This window comes from Haemaphysalis longicornis, unplaced genomic scaffold, assembly GCF_048455015.1.
Source record: "Haemaphysalis longicornis isolate Haplotype H1 unplaced genomic scaffold, Haemaphysalis longicornis Haplotype H1 scaffold_7, whole genome shotgun sequence".
NCBI classification, from domain to species: Eukaryota; Metazoa; Arthropoda; class Arachnida; order Ixodida; family Ixodidae; genus Haemaphysalis; species Haemaphysalis longicornis.
Window position 1 is genome coordinate 71009157 of NW_027526422.1, and position 27547 is coordinate 71036703.

Sequence of the window (27547 nt, forward strand, 5' to 3'; positions counted from 1 at the left end):
GTAATCGGGAACATCCGATAGTATTGAATCCCACGGATCGTGGCGATATAGCGTGCCTCTTCGCTGCTCCAGATGGCGGAAACCCGGAAGCCAGGTGTTTATCGAAGCGCTGGGTGTAAGGTGACCACGCATGCCTCGCACATGAGCGGACGATTGTTCCGGCTCTTCCGTGTTTCTTTCGCGTTTCTGGGGATATCGATGATCGAGGGTATACATTAAGGTCTCAGGCCCTTCGGCTTCCACCTGACTATTAGAGCACGTCGCCGAACGATTATATCTGTGTAAGTGGAACATGAGGGCGCAAAATTCGCGCGAATAACGATAAGAAAGTGCTCGCGGATGAAATAAACGTGCCGTAAATCCCTTGACGCAGCGACTTCTTTTCCGTACAGTCTGTGTCGGCCGAAAGTGTTAAAGGGGCCCTGCAACACTCTTTTTTCAACTTTTTTTTTGAAATCCTAAATGCTTGCAGAACGTAGTCACCCAACACACCCAGTACTCAGATTAGAGGTCGCAAAGTACCTCTGCCACAAATTACTGCTCTATGCCCATCAGATCAACGTTACTAGAATAAACTTGCATCAGACAGCTTGGAAACTCGCTCAAAAGATTTTTCATTCTTTCCCGGCCTTGGCGTTCTTTCGACGGCTCGAATTACGTCATTAAGGCCATGTAGATGCTGTTGGCCGGTCTGCTTTCAGTTGCAGCAATGAACGCATTCGATAGCCACTTTAAAAATAAAGCTACAAAAACAAATCAGACACGGAAGGGGTATCTGCTGCGACCAGTAAATCACGCAGTGCCGCTCCATGCTGGCGATAACTATAGCTTTCGCAGTGCTTCCATACCCGAAGGAAAGAGTAAAAGCGTTTATCGAAAGTGTTGCAGGGTCCTTTTAAACGACGCGCGGAGCACCCAGTTCTGGAATGGCCGATCTGCTTCTGCGAGCACGACAGATTGATTATGGCGGCAACGTGGGGTGCATTAACCCAAAAAGAAAAGATTGCAAGATGTTTCGGCTTCCCACAGAAGCCGAATAATTTTTAAGTAAGCAGGTGCAGGCTTCAAGCCGTATTTTTCGGCGCAATAAAGACGATAACGCATGTCTCTATGTCTTTTTTTCTCTTTTGTTTGTATTCATCCCGCTAAGCAATATGTCTTCATGAGCTTCATGCAGCCTGAGGAGGCCCACGTAAACACCGGACACACATGCCACGAGGCCAAACCCCTCCCCCCTCGGTGTCTCTGATACAGCGGAAAGTTTCAAAACACTTAAAAAAACGAACAAAAAAACGAAAAGTTCTCTCTCCGCAAAAAAGTAAAAAGAATCTGTTCTCTGCTTAAACGTAGCCAAGGCCCTGCTGCATCGGTGCCCGCAAGGGATGTAAGCAAGATTTATGTGGTATTTATCGCGTGATGGCGATTGGCACCTCTCAATGCAGTTCGCTTGGAAGCGGACTCGCGCCGCGAAATGCGAATACGGTTGCAATCATCGGCATCGCAGCTACAGCATCCGCGAATTTTTCATTTGGTTGCGCAGAAATACATCTTCTACTCCAAGAAACGTTTTCATGAAGCTTTAGGTACCTCCTCATTCAATGTCCACTAAAGGACACGAAATTCATCCTAATCTATCATGAATAGTTGCTATGGCAGTTAGGGGACCGACGCCATTGCAACGAGAACTCCTTGCAGCAGATTGAAACCTTGAGGCTTGTGCACCAAAGATGAGGCGGCACGGGCCCATTTTAAGGCTTCTAATTAATTGTACACCCACTGAGCTCATTATCGCACGAGTAACGTCGTGCATATTGGCGCGTATGTTTCTCTCCACGGTCAGAAAAAATGGCCGCCGCTGCCGCTGCCCTCGACGACCGGGAGAGCACCAGCGCACATAATCCATTAAATTTTAAGTGCACAACACACTGGCTTATACGAGTGCAAAGACGCCGAGTAACATCTCATGATGGCCTATAATTTCAGTGTTTTAACTTCCACGACACGGATTGACTCGACAGTCAAATTAACTCGACGGGAAAGGCTCAAACAACACCTTTATTTAGCTTCACTCGGTATATTCGATTGTCGATACCGCGTAGACACACCGTGGCCTACATTTACTCCAAAGCTGCTCGTTCTTCACCCGAGGGCAATATTTGGAGTGCCCGTGGAGTAAACCGTACACATTTAGTGACGTCTTGCAGACCCAGTTAATGTTTATGAGCAAATTCCATCTCCAAGATGGTATATTTCAACTATGTGCACGGGAAGAATTTGTTACGGACGTTTTGACCATGCATAGGTCCCACAATTACTACAATGTCTGACATACAGCGAGGAAAGAAATCCCCTCGCACAGACGATCGAGTGCCTTAACTACGGACTTTGAAAGCTCTTCTTGGACCCTGGCGCTCTCCATCATCTCAGCGAAAAGTGTCGGTTGCCTTATTTGATTATTTAAACGACATTGGCGTCGCAGAGACAATCTACAACTTCATATCCTCACCTGTGAGACCATCTGGCCCTTTACGTCACCCATAGTAAGCTTCATGCTAGCTTTTTACCTCTCCCTTTTCCCCCTCTCTCTTCCGCTCTGCTTCCTTTAGGGTCCTTGCTCCCTTCTACCCTTCTCCGCAGAGTATCATGTAGGCGACAACATGCAGGCAAACCTCTCTGCTTTCATCTAATAAAGATATCTCTCTCTCTCTCTCTCTCTCTCTCTCTCTCTCTCTCTCTCTCTCTCTCTCTCTCTCTCTCTCTCTCTCTCTCTCTCTCTCTCTCTCTCTCTCTCTCTCTCTCTCTCTCTCTCTCTCTCTCTCTCTCTCTCTCTCTCTCTCTCTCTCTCTCTCTCTCATCTATCTATCTATCTATCTATCTATCTATCTATCTATCTATCTATCTATCTATCTATCTATCTCTTTCTTTCTCTCTCTCTCTCTCTCTCTTCTCTCTCTTCTCTCTCTCTCTCTCTCATCTATCTATCTATCTATCTATCTATCTATCTATCTATCTATCTATCTATCTATCTATCTATCTATCTATCTATCTATCTATCTATCTGTCTCTTTCTTCTCTCTCTCTCTCTCTCTCTCTCTCTCTCTCTCTCTCTCTCTCTCTCTCTCTCTCTCTCTCTCTCAAACTTTCACTACAACGAAACTCCTCACCGTCGCATTTTCCTTACCTCATGGAAAACAAAACGCATGTGTTCCAAGGCTGAAGCCAATCCATTGTGGCACAACGAACACAGAGACGTCTTTCTGTACGTAGCGCACCCGGCACCAGTGCGCGTATACGCACCCTCGAAGTACTATGTACGGAGGCGTGAACCGCAGCCGCCGCATCTCCACTCTCAAACTCAGAGCAGAGAATAACGACACGAAGCTAGGCACACAGGTGTGCGTAAGAGGCGACGGTAGCAGTCGCAACGTGTGCCCGGTGGACCGAGTGGAATGACACATAAAATGGGGCAGTAAGTTGACGTCAAAGCACGCCGGCAGTCGCGTATGTCGCGAAGTCAGCCCCGCGTGTTCTTCTTTTTAATTGCCACATGCGCGGTCCTATCACACGAGAGATCCCGGCTGAGACCGGAACTTGCGTTCCGCACGCATTCCACGTGTCCCTGGTTCGATTCCCAGACTAAAATGTACTCAATCTTTATTTAGACTCCATTACATTACTTTGTTTACAGAAGCTTCCTTTACAAAATTGGCTTCAAGTTGAGAATTCTTCACCTGTCTTTTATTTTATGAGTTGTCGGAAAATTTATCTGCCGTCTCATCAGCACGACGGTGGACATTCGACGTGCCAAGTCAACTGATACTTTCACACTAACTAACTTGACAATAAAGAATGGACTAGGGCAGCGCAGAATAGGAGCGGTTGAAGGTCAATAGAAGATGCTCAAGAAGACTGAAGGTACGAACAGATTCATTCGGCTTGGGCTGAACTGGCGCACTGTGTGTTTGCAGTTTTCGCCCCTATAAACAAGCTCCCCTCTGATTTTTCCGTTTTGCTGCAGCAAAGTTTCCTCTAATTCAGTAGAAACAGTGTGGCAACCAAGTAAAAAACAGAGACAAAATTCTTTCCACCTGAAGTCGGCACGCATCGCCTCACCTTCCTCACGCTTGATGGCACATAACCCTGCGGGGTTTCCTTTCACTCAAGCATCTCTGTCCACGCTTTGAAGCATACGCTCTTTTCTATTCACTCGGTGGGAGCGGAAGACTGCGCAGCTAGACGTCCGAAGCTCGGCGCGTGCTCTAATTTTTGTGACGGGCTACTTTTACATAAGCGGGCTGCGCTTATACAGTGCCGGTTTCCTTCGGATATTATACGCCACCGCCGGCGATATATAGGCGCCCCTGCCGGTCGGCATAACCTTGGATGCAAATGCTTCCTGCTCCACATTTCGTCGAGCGCGTTCACCCGGTGACGTTCGATCCGTGGCTACTGTTGCTGCTGCTGCTAGTCTGACTGCAGCGTCGTGCTTCGAGCGCAGTGGTCTCTGTCTATGCGAGAGTCGTGCACCGGCTGATTATGTCACCAGAGTGGTGCTCGTAAACGAGGGTGCAGCGTAACAACCGCCACGCGCGGTCAGAGTCAGTGACCATTGAAGGGTGCGGAAAGAATGGGAAATGTACGATTGTCCTTTCTTTCGCACAAGCCCTGCAAGTTCGCCTGCAAGCTTCGAAGTGGAAATTACGGCGGGTGTGCTGTCATTGTTACATGTTCCGGCCCTTTGTTCCTCTGAAAAACGCTACACGACTGGAACCACTTTCCTTCAGACCATTATGTAGATCTCTAATGCGCAAGCTTCGGGTGCGCCTTCTGGTAGATATGGTCTTTTGTTGCCTTCTCGACGGTGAAGTACTTTGCCACTCAAATCCCTCGTTATCGTTTTTCAAGCACACGTACGATTTATGAAAGCAGGATCGTGCTTGAATGCTGAAAACAGCTTCTCAGGATACCATTCCTCAAGTTTGGATTACGCAACAACATTTAGAACGTAGCACCAGCTTAAGCCTAAATTTCCATCTCTGGCAGTTCGTAAGTGTTCTCGATTATTGGTATCATGGTAATAATCATTGCGGCGACATGAGTCGCTCTAGCTCACACAAAACATTTACTTTCTAGGTCAGTGCTTATACTCCTATCAGAAAAAGGAAGCCGCGGAAATAACTCTTAGTAACAACACACACACAGCAACAAAAATGAATTCTGTATGTGAAAAAGTTCACCACAGCAAGCATGAGTCGGCTGCCCTTAATTACTGCGTGGTAACAAAAAGAAAAGAAATCGTAATGTTTAAAAAAAGTGATAAAGCGCGCATGCACCAGGAGTTCAACGCCATGGAAGCCACTATTAGAGACATTTATCGAAACCAGAGGACATCAGGAAGCGAAGACGTTATATTCTGTTCTCTCCTGCGACAGTGACTGGCAAATAAATACAGAAAATACCCGTACAGTTCGTGGTTCCTACATTCTAGGCAGGACATTGAATACACACACACGCACTCCAACACACAAAAAAAAAAAACTTGAGTTGCGTTCGGGTTTTAAAAAATCCCCAGGTTGCATTGCGTCAAAAGCAACTGGCAGGGGATCTTTTTAATATTAATATTATTAGTACACTTGTTTTCTTTCCTAGCGGTCCTTCAGATCTTTGGATTTCGGAGCGGAGAAAGCGGGTCAGCGTCAGGAGCCGAGGACAAGCCTCAATCAAAACCGGTGCACAGCGGGCTCGATTTAGAAACAGCGCGCTGTAGCTAATCCCCGAGAGATTGCTCTGCGCCCCCAATGTATACGCATCGGTGGCAGCTGAGCTTCTCACGCGACGAACGCAGCAGACCCGAAGTCCCCTGCTGTCACGCAATCGTCGTCAATAATAAAGATGCTTTAGATAAAACGACCTCAATAGAAAAACACACTGTCCTTAACCGACACCCTAATTTGGCTTTCTGTGAAGACAGACAGACTACCCTGCAGTGACGCAATCATCGGCAATACGTTTCAGACGTTTCAGATAAAGCGATCTCAATAGGAAAACGCTCTCCTTAACTGGCACCCTAAGTTAGCTATTTCCTAAGACAGACAGACAGACAGACAGACAGACAGACAGACAGACAGACAGACAGACAGACGAACGGACGGACGGACGGACGGAAAGACAGACGGACAGACAGACAGACAGACAGACAGACAGACAGACAGACAGACAGAGAGACGGACGGACGGAAATACAGACAGACAGACGGAAAGACAGACAGACAGACGGGCAGACAGACAGACAGTGTAAACCATAGTTGCAACGAAGTTTTCGGGTTCGTTATAAGTGGAATTTTGTTAAAATCCGGTATGACGCTGTCCGTGCACTAATGTGAGGACCATGAAAAAACTTTGTACAAAGCGAGAATTCAAATTGCGCGATTTCGTTATAACGAGTGTTTGTTGTGACGTCAGTCCATCGCGCTACAATGAAAGAAAAAAATACCCTACTCTGCAGGAAAACTTATGTTTCTACATATGTTAGAAAACCCTCCTTGGAGCCTGATTTACTCCCCATGGCCATCGGCTATGTATGGCGTGTCTGTTGCACTCCTAAAGTATGCATTTCGGACACGCTAACCCTAAAATCTGACTTTTGTTGTTGTTGTTTTGTACCGCGAGTTCTTGCCCCGGCAATGCAATACGATGTCACGAAAAAAAAAAAAAAAACTAGGTAAGGGGGCGGTTGGCGTTGTCAAATCATATACATACGTCGAATGCGTGGTATTCGAGGGCAAACGAACCATGACGGTGACAACTGTGCGACAGAACTGAACCATTTCTGGCGTGGAAATCCTAAATGGCATAACCAAAAAAGTGCGCAGAATTCGTTCAGCCGCGGACTCGCTGCCGCGTTCGGCGCCGCACGAGAGATCGGCTCGCATGCCGCCGAGGGACAGGTGAGAATCGCTGATGCGAGAAAACGGTTTAGTGACCCTCCGTGCATGCACGCGTGTCACGTGGGCAGCGCGCCAGGTGCGTAACGGAAGGAGGCGGTCACTAGATTGGCGGAAGCTACGGAAGTGTGGGCGCACGGGCGAGCACCCACCATGCCGGGGACGGACAGGCGAAAAAAGGACAGAAAGAGCGGGTGGTGCGTGTGCTGTGGTATTATTGTCTTTCTTATTCTGTTTCCGGAAACCGAGGGAAGCAGAGCGTGGCCATGGCTGGGCGCCGTCGGACGCCACGGCGAAAAGCTCTCATCCATTATCGAACGGCACACCGGGCCAGAAGGCAACGTCGCTGATCTGGCATCATCAATAGAACACGCCCAGCATTTCTTTAAGTAGTGGTAGGTACGCTTAGCAAATGGGAAGGGGGGAAGGGGGGGGGGGACACCAATAACAGGCACGGTGAATGAAAAACTTTAACGCGAAAGCGATAAAAGACCTCTTGAGCGAAAAAGCCGGCGTTACCGTCGGCGTCCCTAACAGTAAAACGGCTCCTCAACTGCGTGTCTAATGCGTTCCATAGCGCGAGGCTTCCACGTCAGTACGCCTCTGAGGAAATGAAAAAGTTGCTTAAAAAGGCGAGCGAACAGACAAGCAGTGAAGTTCCCCATCACCGTCGACTTTACCTTTGCGTGGCACTAGGAACGAGGAGCGGTGCAACGCGTGGGAGACAGATGGAAGCCATTCGAAAGCGTAAGGCAAACGTGGATTCCGAAACAAATCGTCCCACGTGGCCAGAGAGCGAAGCCATTCGAGAATGCGGGGCGAACGCAAAATGTCTCAGATGTTCATTTGGACATTAATCCTTTCGCATTCGCAATGCATAGGAAGCGCCTGGGTGCCCTCGGACTTTTTTATATGCGGAGCTCGTAATATAGAACACGGGCAGGTTTTCTTCTGGCGTAGAATTCTGGCTTCACTTTGCGAAGGCGATTTCCGCTCACGGAAACGGAACTGCGCAGTAAAGCATCTATCAGAGCACAGTGCGAGGAGACGAAGTATATTCAGGCACACAACCGTTCAACCTACCAGCAACGGTGCGTCGGTTCATGCATTCCAACACTGCAAAGTGCGAAAGAACCTTAGGCACCCTTAAGGCCCAGCACAAGTAACCGAGTGGGGCAGCGTACTTTTAATTAGGAGTACCATTCGTTTGGATTCCACGAATAGATACAAAAAGAATGTATAAGTGAGACAACTACGCAGAGGAAACAACATCTAAGCCACTGTCTCTCTTTTTATGGTGGGTAAGCAGCAAAACTGTTTAGCACGACACAGATGTTAAACATAATTTTGAACGCAGGTATAGGCCCATTTATTGTGTACTAACTAATTATGACAAGTAAATGAACCTCAGCCTAATGATAAGGCCATGTTCCAGCGGCAAATTATCATATCATTTTTGTTAAGAAAGCTTTGGCAAAGCAGTACCGTCGAGCCTCGTTAAAACGAACTAGCATCGGGACAGTAATTTAGTTCGCTATAACCGATGTTCGTTGTAACAGTAGAGTTAAAAATAGGCTCAAAACCAATCGGCAATCTGGTTCGCGCAAAAATCATCGGTACAAAAACGCGTTGTTTTAAGATTGGAGCGTACTAGAAACAAGGTAACCCCAACTTTTCTCCTTGAGGCATTTCAAGCTCAATAAATCGGAGTATGAAGCGCGAAATTACAACAGAACAAAGTTCATTTGACAAAAAAAGGCCGCGTTCTTATTTTTTCGAGGAAAAACGTGATCTTCGTCTGGTGGCTATTCACAACGCTGAGCAGGATGAAGTGGTGGCACAGTGTCCTGGAACAAAAGGGCCTTTTCTACTTCTGCAGTTTCGGACCCCGGGAGTTTTTCCAAGTAGGTTCTCAGCCTACTGGTCGAATATGTTCGTTATATCCGATATCGCGCACGGTTCTCACGGTTTCAGTTCCGTTATAAAAGAATAAGTGTAATTAAAATGAAGCATGGCCAACCAAAGTTCGGATTAATTTCGCTGTAGCCAATAATTCGTTATATCAGTGTCCGTTATAACGAGGTCCAACTGTCGTTGCAGTCACTTCCTCCAGAGTGTTCTCGGTAAAGTTGGCTTTGCGGCAAGGCGCTTTTGCTGGCGCAGGAAATATGCTCGGAAGCCTAGCCATATAAAGACCCGCTTTAAAAAAAGGGTTTCCACGCGCCTGTCGCGACAGACGCACAGCTGGCGTACCAGTAGCCGCCGATGATTTTGGCGCACCATTCTGCAGTTTTAACTTTAGCTCCGGTGGATTCCGCCCGGTTCTTCTTCATGATCTTGCGTACTCACCCGCTCGTTCCCAGCGTGACTCAACGTGAATTTGACTGGCCATATTACACGAGCCCAATTTGTCCAACGAGACAAGCTATCAGCCAAGGCGATAAATGTTACGAGATGGAGGAAAGATGTGCTTTGCATCCCCTGAGCATAACCTCCCTTTTATCGAGTGGCTGGGTCATGAGCAACCCTCGGAAGGAACTCATTTTTTTTCTTTTTTGCTTTGCATCGCGTTTTGGTATATTTTAGACGGTAGACATAAAAACTCAGGGAATTGAGTTTGTCGCTGTCCACGGATGGTAAGGACCGGCCGAATGTATATCTACCCTAGTAACGGAACGAACAATGCCGCTCATTGCTTTCGTACAAGTTAACCTTACAGTGAACGGTTGCCGTTGTACTCGTGCACCCTGGGCCCACTTTCATGCATTTACATGCTGAACTAGCAAAAAAAAATTGTAGAATTGAAAAGAATCAGATAGAACAATGTAGCCCAAAATACGCAGTGAGACTTGCTTCTGTTCAGTCGATAAAGTTGCCCACACTCGTAAATTGCTATAATTGGGATGTTTGATGTAAGTGCGATGATATTTGTGTGTGTGTTTGTTTATTTATTTTGACGTTCCAGGCCGCGAGGTGTGCATTACGTAATGATATTTGCATTAGTTTTTTTTTTTCTGCCGAGTATTTTTTGTTCCTTCTGATCTTTCACGAAAACTCGCCGGTTTTAGGTAAACAGTACAGTACGAACGTTTAAAGTACCCTTTGTTACTCGCAGCGAAGAGCTTATAGACGCTTTACAAATACAGTAAACAGCACCTGTATTACAGCGCAAGAAAAAGCCAGAAGACCGCTCTGTACGGGGAATCTTATTAACATTTATTGTGTTCCCATTGTGTTGTATAGTGAACACTACCAAAGCACGGAGTCGGTTTAACTCTTCTTGGCTGTTTTTTTGTTATTAATATTATTCTGCTTTAAAGTACAACCCGTTTTTAACGTCTTCCACAAGGCAGGCACAAGCGATCAAAAGGCATTAAAGCAGCCCCACGCGCACATATACCCCGATATCTCAGCGTTCAGATTTAAGTATTTCATAATGTCGGTCCAGCTAGTGCTGCTGACGGCTGTCGTCCGAGTGCGGATATTGCGAAGTTCCCGTGGTCAGCGCTTCGGCAAGAGATAAGCCCCTGCGCTCAGTTGCTTTTAATGAGAGGGGCTGCTGAATTTTGGAATCAGTATCCGGGGTGTATGGAATTCTGTGAGGCATATATTTGAGGTCACAGCCCCGGCAGCTACGTTCACTACGCAGCGAGCTTCCCGCGCGACCCTCTGATAAAACAAGTTCAGGCTTTGCTGTAAGGCGCTCGCATTCACAGTTTATTGACACAGCGAAGTCTATATTAGCTCGCTGGCAATGACCGGACAGTAGGAGCGAATATGAAGATCGAAAAGTATGACCCCGTAACTTTATAAAATACATAACACGCTCCTGGAGGAATTCTATCTTTATTTTTTACAAGCTTCGAGCTTTTTTTCTGACTAATGTTTATTGACTTGGTGCCAGGTACGAGTGGCAGTCTGCCATGTATACGCTGAACTGATACGCGCCGGTAGCCGGTAATTTACATTTCAGGCGTTTGAAGGCAGTTTCGGTTCCAATTTCTTATCTCGGTATTACGTGCGGCATGAAGCAAAAATGTTTTACTTGTTGCTCGGGATGGCAAAAATCATTACCTGATTTGATTTCCTGTGTGTACACCGGAGCTGCTTCAGTGGATAAGGAGGTCGACACCGGATTTTGTGAGGTGCGTGATGACGAATGGGATCTACCGCCAAATGAGTGGGCTCACTGAAGTTGTAACGCGAAACATTCCTTTGCGACCACAGCAGTGGAATGCACACGTCACATTAACATGTCATAGTGACGTGTAGTCATACAAGTCATGGTCATGTCTGATATCATAGCTCGTCATAGTCGCGTACAATATGAACAGGAGAGGGCTCACGAAGGCGCTCAGTGTACGTCGGACATTCCGAAACACACGTCAACTACGACAGAGATGCAAGCTTCCAAATTAAATACGCCCTAATTGGACACATTTGTAGATAAGCCCTCCATTTAGCAAAGTTCTCTTCCCTTCTTGAATGTTTCAACGAGGCGGGCACGCCTGAATTTGTATCTAACCAGCTCGTCCAGTGGAGGAGGAGCTGTCCTCTTAAAAAACCGAAAGCGGTGGCGTTAATCACAAAAATTATTGGGCCATAAAGATAGCGTAATTAAGGCAAATAATTGGCTTTACATTTAGACATTTTTCCATGGTTGCCCAAAACGTTCCTGGAAAAAGTATTAGGGAACACTTGCCCATAGAGAAAATGAACGGTTACTCTAAAAGCATCGAACATGGTCCGCGACAACTACACTTTCACGACAGCTATCGACTTTATTTTCCGTTTTCTTGAGCCATTTTTACCCTTCACTTTTTGCGAAGCCAATTGGAGTTGTCCCAAGTTCGGAATTCGCACGCGAGCGCATTTTACTCAACAGACGCCTTAATGCATCCCGATTCCTCCATTCAACGAACCACAAAAGTTTCCACCTGCCCAGTAATTCACCCATAAAACATTTCGCCCTGATGCTGGATTCTGGCCAACTTCAACCATCAGGCTTTTTTTTTTTTTTTTTTTTTGCAACCTGCGCACACGTTCGTTTCCTAACACATGGTTCTACTGCTTCGGGCCTTCTTTCGGGAAATGCCGAAACGTACGTAACAAAAGTACCTGTTCCCATACTCTCGCAGTCCTCTTTGAAAGCCACCTAACTTTGCGACAAAACGACCAAACAAAAGGCGGGAAATTTAAAACTGCTATGAAATGAAATGTCATTCCACATCCGCCGTCCGCAGCCTTCAAACTTTGCAAAAAAGAGAGTGAACAAAGTGCGTGTAACCCATAAATGTCATAAGAAAGAATCGTCCACATTAATCTCCCGCGCCCTTTATCCACAACCTTCAAAATTTACCACAAAGCGATTGAACAAAGTTCGAGAAACCATAAAACGTAATGAATAGTACTCGACGACTTCCCACCCCACCCCTCGTTCACAGCCTTCCAAACTTCGCCACAAAACGACAAGACAACAAACTGACAACTCACCCGTCCGCTCCTGTCATCCGCGCGTGCACAGGCGCTGGCACATGGGGCTCCTCCGGACAAGACACCAACCAGAAACAAAACAAACAACGCCGACCTCCAAGGACAACCGTACGCTGAAACCGAGCCGAGTCGGACCACCTGACTCCGCGGTAGTGGCAGGATCTGCAGTGGTGGGACGCGGCCCTAGGGTCCACAGATCATCGCCGGCCGGCGGCCGAGACGGAGAAGTCACCGGGACGACCAGGACGAGCCGAGGCGTAGAGTAGAGCACGCAGGCCGCACTGACTGGGCGGTCGTCCTTCGCGCAGTGATGCAGCCACGCGACTGGCGGTCATTGCGACGGGATGCTGTACGCTGCTGCGGCTTGCAGGGGAGAGGGACCTCGCCACCGCCGGCTCTATCGGGATCGCCATCTCGGCCTCACTACTGCTGGCACTGCTGGCCCGCTTGCCGGCTGCGAGAGCTGCTGCACCCCCGTCTTCTTGCAACCCCCTTTCGCCGACGCCGCTCTGCAGCAGCCGTGACGGGGATCGCCGCTCACCTCTGACGCCACGGCTGGGGGATACTGCCTCTCGGAGGACGCGCTAAGGTCTCTACGCTCATTCCCCGAGCATCGTTGGGCCGAGAAGTTTCGTTTCACGTAGGTTCGTGGAGACAATGCCACGGAAAGTGGCGTGAGAGGAAGCTGTTTTGGCGACGGATGCTACCAGGTTTCAAGGGGATGGGGTGTAGGCGCGTCTGTAATGCATATTAAAAAGGACTGCAGCGCAATGAGACAATGAGCCTTTAAAGACTGATGGTTCTTATAGCCGGTCTGTGGAAGAAATTAAGGGGTGTTTTTTTGCAAATCTGACTTGGAGATACGTGTCGTCGCCGCCTACCGAGATTGTTTAGCTGCGGGGTGCGAACGCATAAGTCAATGCGCACCTACGCAAATTTTTCACTGGAATATATTTTGCCTGCGGCCAGTACGCGACACAACGCTGGTTAAATTTTGTGCATCTTTTAAAGAGAACTGTTCATGCGGCGTAATGAAAACACCTGTCAGTGTCTTCATTTTTTTTATTGTTTTGCTTCTATAAATGCGGGTAACGCAGTGCTGTACTTTTTTGAAAATCTTTCGATTCCCGAGAATATTATTGTTCTTCGAATTTTCGCGTCCCCACATGTCTACTAACGCAATTGAGTGCAAGCAGGCCGAAGGGCAGGTCAATGAGCACTATATACTTTCTCCACAGCTCGTATAACTTGTTTATCAAAATAATACCATGGACATCTCTACCTAATATCAACTGCATTACGCCAACACAAGACATGACTCCTACTGGCGGTATCCTTAAACCTGCGCTGGCAGGCCCAAATTTGCATTGAAATTCAATTAAAATCAGCGTGTTGAGCATGTAAATTGGTATTTCTAACCGGCAGCTCTCGATTCCCCAAAATTTTTGTGTGCGGCCGATGGAAAGGTGACGGAACTATAGCAAAACTTTCGGACGACCCATTAAAATCCTAGTCATTCTCAAACCGTTTTTGCATTGTGCACACGCGATGACAGAAAGAACGGTGTCACCAAGTGCCATGTAGGTCACGTTGGGCGCCAGAGAAAGACATTATGCTCAATGGAAGTAACCAATCTTATGGATGGGCTCCTGGGGCCTGAGGCTTCCACGTAACTGCCTAATGAAATCTGCTACTCCATAATGCATTACACCATACACGCCATTACCGACAGGAACTGGATAAGCGGTAACACGGGCATCGGAGCGCAGCTATTCGTAGAGCGACCGTTGTATTACCGTTTCGTTTCGGATGATGCCTGAAGGCGCCAACTTATCGTAAGACCAAACATGGTCATGGTAAAAGCAAATTGTTTCGGCCGCTCGAAATTGTGCTTTTGCACGGAGTTTCAACAAATAAGAAATGACATAAAATACAACGCACTGCCGTGAAGTGCAGTAGCGAGTTGCGTGTGAACGTGCGTTTTATTTATGGATTCAGACACCTCCTAGATATCGGCCCTTTTTCCGACCCGCGCCGAATATAGCCCGACGCAGCTGTAACGATATCCGCCGCTACCGAGCCTTCCGCAGCAGGTGCGAAGAACGATGAGGCCTAATTAGATCCCGCGGAGGTGTGTTTGACGGCGGCTTGTAGCGCTCACGAGGCACGGGCCTATGACCCGGCAGACGAAAGACGTGACGGCATAAGACACGTTTAGGTAATTTTCTACGGTCAATGGCAGAAGCGCTCTCTCGGGTGTTGACAAAAACTGTCGACAAACTTCCCTGGTCTGGAGGCGTGCGAGTTATCTACAAAAATAAGTGAGGGCGGGAGGGGGGCAAAATACTGGAGGGGGTAGAGAACTGGTGTTGACCACTGTCCTCTCGGTAAACACCAAGGCTACTCTCCTACTCTTCAATGCATTTCAAGCGCACGAAACAAGACACGGACAGACAAGGCGGCGATTTGGCGCGTACTCCCGTCTTATCTGCCTCGTTATTATTTTATGGCCTAGAGTTACAGTCATGGAATACAAACCAGCCGGAACCCAAGCCGTTCTTCTGCCTTTGTTGTTGTAAGTTGTAATGAAAAGAACGGCTAGTGGCCTTTGCGGGTGAGAGGAAAACTTTCTCGGGACATTTAAGTCTACTTACGTGCTTTAAAGCCAAAAGCCTGGCATACCATTGCGACGGTTTGCATTTTATATACGTACACGTACACATGTCGACACTGCAGCCACGCTGTTCTACCATCCTTAATACACCTTAATCAATACTAATCCACCTTAATCTCTTCCTTGGCCCACCTTGATCCGCGTTGATACAGCCTAGTTTACATCATTCTCACCATAGTAATCATTTATGAATCATTATACACGGCGGGCATAATTTGGTTAGCTTCTGGCCTTCCTTCGCTTTTTGTACTGCTCCAATGAGACGTGTAAGGCTCTTTCCGCCTTGGCAAGGTAACAGGGGCTCAATTCTTATGGAGGTTGTCGTCTTGAGGTTGGGATCAGTTGACGGAAAGACGTCCGCAGAGAGAGAAAATGGGGCACAGTTCGGTGTGTAGACCACGGTTAACTGCCCGTTCTAAGCCACTTTTGGCGACATAAATGATCATCTTGGAGACGGTGTCGGTTAATACTGTTATCGTATCAATGTCTTTTGTCATGTCATGGTCCGTGGGGCAGAAAAACGTTGCACCCCTCCGTCTAACCACGGCGATAGCTGAACGCGAGGCTTTCTCGTAAAGGATTGTTTGGCTGTCTCTGAGTTTGTATTTTGACTCGCAGACGGTTTGAATTTGACTCGTTGAGCTTCGGCTTTAATTGACTCGCACGCCGTTTGGACTTTTCGTCGCAGTGGCTTTGAATATATGACCCTTCACCATTTGATTGCACCCGAAGGAAGCTTCGCGTTCAACCATCGTCGCAATTACACGGAGGGTTGCTTAATTTTTCTGTCTAATTTCGCACGTCCATGCACTGCTCTGCAAATCGAAACTGCGTTGGTCGGGTCGGAAGGGTACAATCGGAGAGACGTCGGCTTCATTACGCGAAGGACCCGGGTTCGATTTTGACAATGAAAAGCGTTTTTTAGGGGCGAAGCCCCTTAAGGGCTCGAGCTGTTGGCGTCTCATGTCGTCGTCGTAACCGTCGTCTTATGTGGTCACGGTACTAAAACACCGGAACGCCCGTTTACGTCTCTCACTGGAGCGCTTCGAAGCACGTACTAAAAAAACAAAAAACGAAAAAAACGGTACACTCCTTTACGCCTCGCACTAGAGAGCTTCGTACTTAAAAGACAAGACACTTTTACAGCAAAGCTGTATGCCTCTCTACACCCCAACGGTTTCATCACCGTTGGCAAAAACGCCAAGGCGCGAGGAATACCCTTATACATTGCATGCTTCGCTTCTCCCCAGGTTTCACGTTAGTGGAAATGACCCGGGATTTTTCCATTCATTTTACCTACGATCATCATCATCGTCAGAGAAAGTTGGCTCTCCTGCAGTGCGTCTTTGACGCGACTTACGCTATAAGAAGAAATGGACGTGGGCAGGGCATGTAATTCGCAGGCAAGATAACCGTTGGTCTGTGGGTAACAGAGTGGATCCCCACAGAAGGCAAGCGTTGCAGGGGGCGGCAGAAAGTTAGATGGGCAGATGAGATCCAGATAGGCGGAGGAGGAGGAGGTGGAGGAGGATGATGATGATGATGATGATGACGACGCTATAAGTAAGACATAGAAAGATTCGGCTTAATATGCAGAATGGTAGAAAATTTGGGACGTGCCGATTGAGGCGGCCGGGGCTGAGATCGACTGTGATAAGGGGAGGACAGCAGGGTAATCGGGGTGCGTTTGGGGGGATACAGTACCACTTTTGGAACCAGTGTGGGGGCTAGATCCCGCTACTCCTCCGTTGACCTTTCTCCCCCTCTTCTACCTTTGCCAGCTTCCTCAACCCTCTGCCACTGTACAGGGTAGCCGACCGTGCTTAGCCCGTGGTCAGCTTCTCTGCCATTCTGTTACGTTCATCCTGCTCCTCTTCCTACATTGTTTGGAAACTCGTTTGAACCTCGGGCAGGACACTTGTTTCGTTATAAGTGATAATTTTTTCAAAACCGAAGGTTATTTGCTTTCTATGAACTTCAGGCGGGGACCATGAAACACTTCGAATAAAGCACGTTTTGGGATAAATGGATTTAGTAATCACTAGGGTTTACTGCCGTTGAGCCTATTTCTGGGAATGAACATTCATGGATAAATGAAATGCGAAGACGAAAGTATGAACCAGAAGCCGCAAAATAGAAAAATACTATTCATTGAGGCTGAATAATGGCGCTCTATTGGTGCGTTTGTAAAGAAAAATTGCCAAACTTGGTTACTGCAATTAGGTGCAAGCGTCAATTTGATCTGCATGGAAACAAATGGCGCTATTTCTGTTTTCTTGTTCCTTATTTCGTTATCGCGTTTCATTTGTCTATGACTGCACATATGTTCAGCTCCCCCGTGGCTCACAAGAATCGCAGAAATATCCAACAGAACGGGGCGGACTATCTTTCTCTTTCGGCGCAAAGAAAATAAGGGGGGATTATTGGGTGAGTCGGAAATTTCGGTACCTGCTGAAGTCATTACTTGTTGAAACTATTTTAACAGCGAATCTATTTACCAAATCGTAATTTTTCGTGTCCGGAGTTAAAAATACCAAGAAATTGCCGAGCACGCGCATGTGAGCACGGACCTCTGCGACCGCCCGGCAGTTAACAAAACCAAGAAACTGCCTAGAGCATGTGTGTGCGCGCCTCGCAGATACCACCCAGCGTTCCCTGCGCACGTTTTTCAAACCAACCATATATATATCCACTTTGGAAGATTGGCCAAGATTGGCCAAAAACAAACAAAAAACTCCAGCATTCGCCGTTGTCTTAGCAACACTTGCTCGGAACGAGAAAGACTCCGGCATTCACCGTAATCGTAACAACACTTGCTCGGAACGAGAAAGACACGTCATAGCGTACGCCCCTCCAAGGTGGCGTTCAGTGGTTATCACTTCCAAGAAAATGACAGAAGCTCACACTTATAGCAACAATGAGGGAGTAAAGGTCGTTGCGGCAGCGAAGAAGAAGCACAACGGCTGCAATCGTAGACTTAAACCTTCGTGATGGTCGGGAAGGTTGCGTACAGCGTCGCTACCTTCAAGTATTACGCGTTAGTGTGAGCTTCCTTCTTTTTTTTCAGTTTAATTTATTGATTAATTAATTGGGCAATTGAACTTGTATACTCGGTTACCCGTTTAATAAGCCTCCCTCCCCTTTTGGGAACTGGCCAGTGCGCTGGTATGCTTGAGGGATGTTCACAACAGAAATGCTGTGAATTTCAGTTTCTCGTTAAATTTGTCATTTATTTAAATTATCGGACCATTACTATCGATTGACTGATTTATCCGTTTGAATTGTTGCTCCATGGTAGTTGATAGACAGCAGTTCTTTGTTTAACATCTGTTGTTTCGTCGAGCTGTGGCCATTTCACTCCGGCAGACATGTACAGGTAATATGTATGTGGCAACGCCGGAGCTGGTCACACCCGGCTGGGTCCCACACCAACTTGATGAATGCGGGCGCCATGCATCGCAAATGCAGCCATCCCGGACGTGGCTCCAAGCTGACCCTGTACAGAAAAAGAAAACCATCGCAGAGCCAGGCTTTAGGCAGCCTACAGTTCCTGGCGCCTTACAAATGAGTAGTAAATTAGAGCCCACTTGACAACGCGCTCGAGACAAGCGCAATTTGTGGCTATAAGAGCGCACGAAGACTTCGAAATAGTTTGTTTTCTTGTACGGCGTAAGTTCCCGATCCGCATTCCCCGAAGAGGAGCCGCCATACGATCATTACTATCTTTACACAACAGAAAAAAAGGTAAGGGGGGGGGGGGGCAGAAATGAAACGTCTGTCTGTCTGTCTGTCTGTCTGTCTGTCTGTCTGTCTGTCTGTCTGTCTGTCTGTCTGTCTGTCTGTCTGTCTGTCTGTCTGCGACTTTATTCAACCGCCCGGCCAAGGAACCGGAGAAAAGATGCCTATATATTGTATACGGACAGGACTACAACACTGCCGCGCACTTCTAAAACTGCTTTCATGGCTTAAACACATTCTCATAATTCGGCGCAAAACAAATCTCTGGCATACCTTTTTGGAGTGCATTACTGAGGCTACCAAAGTTCGTTTAACTCAGAATACTGGTCGGGTTAGTTATTGTGGTATCAAACGGAGAAAAGAAAGCAACGCGTCAAAAACGGTGTCGGAGAAAGGAGAGATGAAAGCAAGCGCTAAAAAAATATGTCGGCTCGAGCTTCCGCAAGCACAACAGAAACGAAAGATCCCAACAGGAGGTGTGTAAGCAAAGCGAACGGGGGAAAATTTACGTGAATTGAGCAAATATTCAGTGCATTTACCATAGCAGAAGCGAGAGGGGTGGGAGGGCAAGACAGGAGAACGTGTCACTTGGCAGAAGCGGCAGAAGACTGTTGTCTTTCGACATTTGCAGAGAAGCAAGCAGGTGCACAGCCAATACCGTATTTGCACAATTGTTTGATAAAAATTAGCCTCCAAATTTGTTTGTGCGTTACAATCGGGCTCAAAGCGAAATTGGCTTCAAAGAAGCACTGCCATGGACAAGAACTCCTCCCAAAATCCTATTCTAAATATGCGCTGTAGAAATAAGCAGCGTGACGTATTTTTTTTTTTTTTAGAATTTCCCTACGTAATAAACTTACCTGCACGTTAGAATCTGGCTGGCGTTAGAATCGTGAAAACATGGAATTTAGAAAGGAGGGTGAACGGGGGGATGGGGGGGGGGGGGGGGTTGTTAAGATATAGACAACCATAGCCATATACTCTCATCTTTCTAAATTATAGATAAGTTATCAATATTCGCTTGGAAGTGACAGATGTCATCGCAAGGCGTTGTAGAAAATGCATTACATAAATGTGGTTATTATATTTAAAAGTACCGTGCGCTTGCAAGTTATCTGCCAGAAAGTTGGTCGAATGAAGTTCATACCAGAAGTGAGCTTCCTTCGGAGTACCAGCTTTGGCCGTAAGATGGCGTTCTCTGCCCCCACGAGAGCGATTTGCATCGGACGATGAACTCGTAATCACCATCCTCAACATGCCACCATACGCTACAGATTGTAAAGCTTCATGTGAAATACTGAAAATGTTTGTGTAGTCTATTTGCTAATGCTGTATCCCGTAGCACATCACCGGGATTAGCACTCCTCATTTTTGTTACTTTTTGTAACCTTCTTTGCCGAACAATCTGATTTCTCAGATTACCTTCTGTTCCCAATCTCAATCGCAGTTTGCATTCGGAGAGTAATGCAACAGCCCCCAACAGGCCTCTCCCAAAGAGCCCCCTCGAGCGCGTTAAAGGGGCCATGAAGACAAAATAGAAGTTTGGTTAATTCATTTAGACTACTTCATCCCGATAACAATGATAAGAATTTTATCTCATACTTCAAACAAATAGCCCACGTATTAAGGAAAACAAGGTAAGCAGTGGCAACTCCCCCGCCAGTTTCCGTTTTTTTATGACGTCACAGATTCTTGTTTGTGCGGTAGACGGCTGCCAATCGAAAAACCACCACCAAGAAACAAGAGTGGGCGATTCTAGGGCGGGTTGCAATTTCGTTTACTCAAATCACTTGCATGTCAATTTGCAGTTAGCGGACTAATAATTACATTTTTAGTGCTGGCTATAATACGTCACGCCTGCTTAGATTACGTCACTGTAGCGCGAAATTCGAAAGTTTTGTAACTTTCTTGCGTTCTGTCGGTTGAAAAGCGTTTCCTTTGGCTGTAACCGAGCTGAGTGAGTTACAAAAGGCGTGTTCTTTGAAACTGCCCAAAGTTGTGTTTTGTCTTCATGACGGCCCCCACGGTCCGGCATGGGCGAGACACTCGACGAATGCTGCGCGTCCACCGAAAACCCCGCCATTTTCCTGGTGTCGTTGTCGCCTTCGATCCCCTCTCGAGAAAGTGGCCACTTCGCATTCCCGGCACGAACTGGGCGGTGCGACGAGAGGGCGACTTCTCGAGGGTCGGGGCGCAGTGACGCTTGGGCGGCTTTCGCTTTGCGCCTCGCGCGCGTGTGAGTGCGTACGTCTGTTTGCGCGGGGATGAATTGTGTAGCCCGAAGACTGGCGCCATCAAAGTGCGCTTCTCAGGCCGCAACCGACGGCAGCTGCGAGCGCGCTCGAGGCGGGAGACCTGCTCGTCGCTGGTGTCATCGCGGCGGCCATAACGACCCTTGCCGTGCCGCGGCCAATTAAGGCCCCGTCTTCCGGTGCCTGCCTGCCCGCTTCGCTGCGATGGCCCAGCGAAGCTTTTGCCGAGACGACGTTCTCGTAAACTGCGTGGGGCCGGGCCGCCTTGGCTGAACCGCTCCCACTGATGGGCCCGCATGCACATTCTTTGTTTTTATAAAAGCCGGCGTTTCTTGAGCTAACGGTCCGTTGGCCCGTCTGTCTGTCCGTTCGCCCGTCTGTCTGCGCGTCCGCCCGTCTGTCCGTCCGTCCGTCCGTCTGTCTGTCTGTTTGCCTGTCTGTCCGTCCGTCCATCCGTCCGTCCATCCATCTGTCCGTCCATCCATCCATTTGTCCGTGTGTGCCCGTCCGTCCGTCCGTCCGTCCGTCCGTCCGTGTCTGTCTGTCTGTCTGTCTGTCTGTCTGTCTGTCTGTCTGTCTGTCTGTCTGTTTGATAGCTCTCCATATGCGTGTATAAAATGTCACAAAAAAGGAACGAAAGAATCCTCGTATAGCCATCCCCCTCCCAATCCTCGTAAATGACGAAGTGTTCTGCTTGCGAGATCTGTGGTCGACCCCGCATGCACGCGTGATATTAGGGATGGACCTACGTTGAGGCATGTCGAAAGATCCTTCGCTAACAAAAAGCTTTCGCTTTTAAAAAATAAAAAGGGCAACGTAGTCTGGTGACCATCTAACGCAGCGCCAACGGAAACAAGACACACGGAACATGACTGCATAGGACACATGATCTGTGCATCCTGGTACGTCCGTCTCGGATCGAAGTCTTACACGTGTTTTAGTTTTCTTCGCGAAGTAAGATGTATTATAAAAATTCTTACAAAATAACCGCGCTAATGTTACTCTTGTTGCACAATGGAGAGCAGGTTTTACGCGTTGGGTCAATCGGGAGGCAGCGCTGTGTTTCCTTTTTTTTCAAGCCTTGTTCTATTAACATCTGAAATGTAGTAGCTCTATTATTCAGCCTCAAATTTATCTAAATTTATCTAGCGGCATTTACCGAACCGTTAACGAAATTGCACGATGTGGCATTAGTGGCATTTCAATTTTTTAGAATCTCCTCTCCATTATGTTTCTTTTTGTTTGCAAAAAGACAAGTATCCTGGAATGCCACTAATTTTCATGGCCGTAAAATATTTGCTGGTACATTTTTTCGCATAAAAATCAATTTGCATTCAACGTTCAATATGCATATTTAATCAGAGCCAAAACTTTCCAAGGCCCTTCCTGGTAATAATGTTGGTTCGATGTTTTTAACTTATGAAACTCATTTGGTACATTTTCTTTCTTACGTGACCGCATTAAGCAATACATGAGTATTTTTTATACTAATTATACTGGTCTATTCTTGTAACAAAACATTTAAAATAAGATATATGAGTGATAACCCAAATATAGATTACAACTCATCGTTGCGAGAATCGCCCCGACACTCCGATGACGTCAAAAAGCTAAGGAAACCATGTAGCAGCGTCCAAATTTTTAACGCCTGCCTCCTACTTCATCGTATACATGGCACTTTTTTTCGGACTTTCGTCAAACAGGGTATATAGGGCTCACGCACTATGCTCGCCAAAGATGTTTGCGCAAGGCGTTGATGCCCGCTTTGAATCCACTCCGAATTAAATCGGTGCCGTGACTTATTATCTCTCTGTATGACCGTTCCTATCTTCGCCCATAGGGCGCCAGTTGAAAAGGCGGAAATGAGATCCGCACGGTGCATGCCGAACTAGATGGACCCCGAGCACCCACGATCGTGGTGGTGGTTCGGCGGCCGGGGAATTAAGCATGCATCGCATGGATCTAGACCAACGGAAGACGGCACGCCCCTGCATGCGCCCAACGTGAGCCCAGCAGCAGGCTCGTTCTATTTCTCGTTGTGCGCCGATCTTTGTTGCGAGGTCACCCAAGGTCCCGTTCTCGTCCCTCTACTCTTCTTTTCTTTTCCATTTGTTTTTTCCAGCTAGCCCACTCTCGATCTAAGTGGAAAGGGCATCGCTGCGTGAACACTGGGCTCTCTTCGGCAGATATGAAAGTTTGCGCTTTCCTGTGGCACCCAGAAACCAATACCGATATTCCAAAAAAAAAAAAATTTAAAATAGGGCTGGTACAAAAAACACAAACAAAAAAAAAGAAGGATGCCGATGTTCATTTCCTATGTATGCAATCGCTTTTACGATCGCTCGAATCGCTGGGAAACGGAACACTTAATTCCTCGCCCACCCCGATCTCTCGCACGGAGTTAATGGTTGACGAGTCGTATAAACGCAGCTTACCGTAAGCGCTCGGGCGCGTGAGGGAATGCTAAGGAAAGAGCGATCTCTTAACGGTGTACGAGCCCCGTACAATGCCGACTGTCGGAATGCGGGAATCACATGCATTTCACTGCGCAAGTATCGGTCTGAAATACTGGCGCACCTCGATATCGGGTCGCCCGGAGAGACGTAAACCTTTTAACCGCTGCTGTGTCGCGCAGAGCCGACGTGTAACGCGGCACTGTAGTTTAGCATATCACTATCTTGGAAATCATGAGCCTCTATTCTGCCTGAAGATTAAGATTATGCCGGCCGATATGCACTTCCACAAAGCACATTAAACGCTCCGGTTCCCTTTTAGATGCGAGGACTGCATCTCATTCACTCGCCTTGTCCATGCAGCGTCGTCGGCGTTGTTGTCGTCCGCCGCTCCCCCATTCTCCTCGCCGCGCGAGCTGCGCTCTCCGCCGCTCACCCCCTCTCCTCTCCGATGCCCCTCTCTCGCGAGGGTCATTGGATTGGATTCGAATGGCTTGGCTTGGCTTGGATTGGATTGGATTGGATTGGATTAAAGTGGATTGTGTTGGATTGTGTTGCGTCATAGCCGCGGCAGACGCACTGGCACCGGCGCATGTGCAGTACTCTCTCTTCCGCGGTCTCCTCTCCTTCGGGCGCGCTGCGCATATAACCGGTGTGCCGCTCTCCGGCGGCCTTTCGGTCGACGGTTGCTCTCCGGTTGCGCTTGAACCCCCCTCAGCGTCGCATCACACCAGGGTTCCCGCGAGGGGAGATGGGCGTAATTTTTTTTCTGACACGTATACTGCCTCATAAGCAATTTTAAGGGGGCGGGCGAACGCATTTTTTCTCTGCATGTGTAGGTCCACATACTCCGGTTCTGGATGAGTCTCTTAACCACACCGACGCAGTTAGCTGTACATACGACAAGCAGTCACCGGTTCGTGGCGTCCGCAATATTAACGCCTCGGTTCCCCATCATCACTAAGTGATCGGCATTTAGGCCTGGCGCATTGCCGCTTGCAGATACAAGTGCGAGAGCATGTGCTTCGCCAGCCTTCACAAGTTCGCGTCGGTCACTCGTCACGTGATCCTCCATTTCCCTTTTTGCTGTTCGCGTTCGCTGACGTTACATGAGAGGGCACGGAAAGAGAGCTCGAAGGCGACGGTGGTGGTGGAGCGGGATGATTTTTTTCAGCTATATTCCCAAGAATTTCCCCCCACATCCATATTTCAGTGGCTCAGCAGCGGCGGACACTTCACAGGGAAGTTAAAACTAGTGAAGAGACCTTTAGAAAGAATGAACTCGGAAAAACTAACCAAATTTGATGATGATGACAATGACGACGGTGGTGGTGGTGATGCTGGTTATGACGGTAGTTATGATCATGGTAATTTTTTAACTTGACAATTCACACCGCGCAATTCTTTCAGGCTGACGACTCGGTACAAGTTTTTTTTTTTTTTCTGACGGCGCGTGTAAATTTTTCCTTTCTGCTTTGCGCGGGTAAGCCCCTAACAAGATTCCTTAGCAACGTATTGTTGGAGAACATGTTTTTTGATGGTTTGTTTATGTTGTGTTGCAACCTCGAAGACGCGGAGTGACTTCGGTGCTTTAATGTTCTTTTCTTTGCCATTTACCGCGTATTATGTTACAGGGAGGACGTCGGTTGTTCAGCATGTCTACGTTCAGGGTGCTACGATTACCGGGCCATGATCGCAAAGCCTGCCTTTAAAGCGCGCTCCACACCAAACTTAAACTTATGCTGTGGTTAAAGCAACAACGAGCCAGAAACACTTGCAGCGTTTGTTTTTACAAAAATTTGTGATAACTATACACACTAAACTATTTTACACAGTTTTTGCCGAAAATTGTTTAAAAATTTTGTCCCATGGCGCACAAGGTGTTCTGGCTAAAAAGGGTGTAAGGATGAAAAAAAGGGTGTAAAGTTGCTTAACACCCTAAAGCAAGCGGGCAGCGCAGCTACGCGTGACAATGTGGATCGGCTGAGCGCAGCATGACTTACTAACACATTCAGCACGCACAAGTCACACTTGGACCCCAAATGATTTGAGCAAGAAGACCAACAGGATGCATGGGCAGAGCGAATACATGCTAACTTAGAAATACATCTGCTCTTCTTGCTTTTATAGCCAGTAAAGGAAAGTCCTCCGATAGAGTCGGTGGGCTCGTCGCATATTTTAGCGCTAATTTTGGAATTATGCATTTTGGTGTGAGCGTATACAAGTTAGCATGCGGATTTGGAAAATCTTTTCAATCTTAAAGTACTTAATATGTTCAATAAGTCATAACATTTTATTACGCACCAAACACCTATTCCACGCCATTTCAACACCCACCAAGAAGGATGTTCATCATTTCAACACCCGGCCCTTTTCCACAGGGTGTAAAGCTACAAAAATAGCGTGTTGGAAACTAAGAAAACGGGTGTCAAAGACCACCAAATAAGAAAAAAGGGTGCAAAAAACCAACTTTGGAGGTCATTTATATCCGTTTACGCGGATGGACTGAACATTTTCTACCAGCGGATAAATGTTTTGTACTTCAGGATGTTTAAAACAATATGAATTGGTATAAAATTATTACCAGAGGAGTTGTTAAGCTTGAGCTAGATTCGGTGGCGTTAGCAAAAAACAAACTAAGAAAGAAAAACTGCGCCACATGTAAAGGGTGCACCCCCGCATATAGGGCAATATTGTTTGGATGAAAATGAGGCGTATTTGCGATAGTTACACTATTTACAATGATTGATAATGCAGCAGCGCATACACGAACAGTTCGCAAGCTGGGCCATCAACCTTCTCTTCTTTCTCGAACCGAGCACAATCCAGTGTCTCCCGCCGTCTTCGTCGTTTGCCTGTATTTGGAGCGTCACGTAACAATATAACAGTGAAGCCGCCTTTCGAGCCTGTTCGAGTGTGAGCACATGGGGCGCACGCGTATGCGCCCCTCTTACTGTACCATTTTAAAGGTACTACTAGTCTTTTTGGGATACTAAGACGCAAAGAATTGGCGCAGCTTGCAATAGTGGTACAAGGTGGGAGAAACAGCGGAGCTGGAGGTCGACCTAGCTTGTTTATCCCTTGGATTGGCTGTCAGTGTGGGGGACACACTGAAACAGCCTTGTAAAATCCGGCTAAACTTGGTCTCGCCCCTCATCACTCAGCCTAGCCTAGCAAGAACAGCGCAAAGCCTTACAAAACTTAGCAAAGTGCAGCAAAACCTAGAAAAACTTAGCAACACTGGAAGAAGCTAGGTCGACCACCAGATCCGCTTTTTTTTCTTTTTACCACTAAACACGTATTTCCCACCCTTTCAACACCCTACAGAATATCAAGGGTGTTGCAGTGGGTCAACACCCTTTGCGCCACGCAAACAGATTGTGAAACTACAAATTGGGGGGTTGGAACCTAATAAAAAGGGCTTAATGACTTTCCAACACCCTTATACAACACCTTTCTTGTCAATAAGGGCGTAAAAAAGGATATTGTGTATATGAAGTATTTTTAATATTGGCAGTTCAAATTGACGTTTCACGTGCCAAAGCTAAACTTGTGCCATCAGGTGCACCGTATATGGAAACGAGCGATCACTTCAGAGGAACAAAAAAAATGTTTTTTTTTTGTTTTTGAACATTTCTTGCGAGGTGGGGAGGAGGGTATGAGGGGATGTTTTGTACTTCACAGCGCAATTATATATGCATGCACGCCCTTAATCAATCAACAGATGAACACCTTTTTCACACCCTTCCAACACCCTAAAAAAACCAAGGGTGTTGAAGTTGGTCAAAGCCCTTTTTTCCACACAAAAATGGTGTAGAGCTACGAATAAGGGTGTTGAGATTAAAGAAGAAGGGTGTAACGGCCTCCCAAACCCCTTTTCGGCCAAAAAAGGTGTTAAAATGTTTAGAATGTTTAAAATGCAGACAGAAGGGTGCAGACAATTGTTACGCTGAATAATCGCATTACTCGCATCACATACGCGCGATCATCTGCT

At 47.2% G+C, this 27547-nt stretch overlaps 1 long non-coding RNA gene across 1 annotated transcript in view; it reads right to left on the bottom strand.

Moving 5' to 3' along the window:
* LOC144146339 (uncharacterized) overlaps positions 1-12917 on the bottom strand; it is a 61838-nt gene extending 48921 nt beyond the window's left edge. The window contains exon 1 of the long non-coding RNA XR_013317681.1: positions 12437-12917. This is a non-coding gene — a long non-coding RNA (uncharacterized LOC144146339). The remainder of the gene's footprint in view (positions 1-12436) is intronic.
* Positions 12918-27547: the final 14630 nt, after the last annotated feature.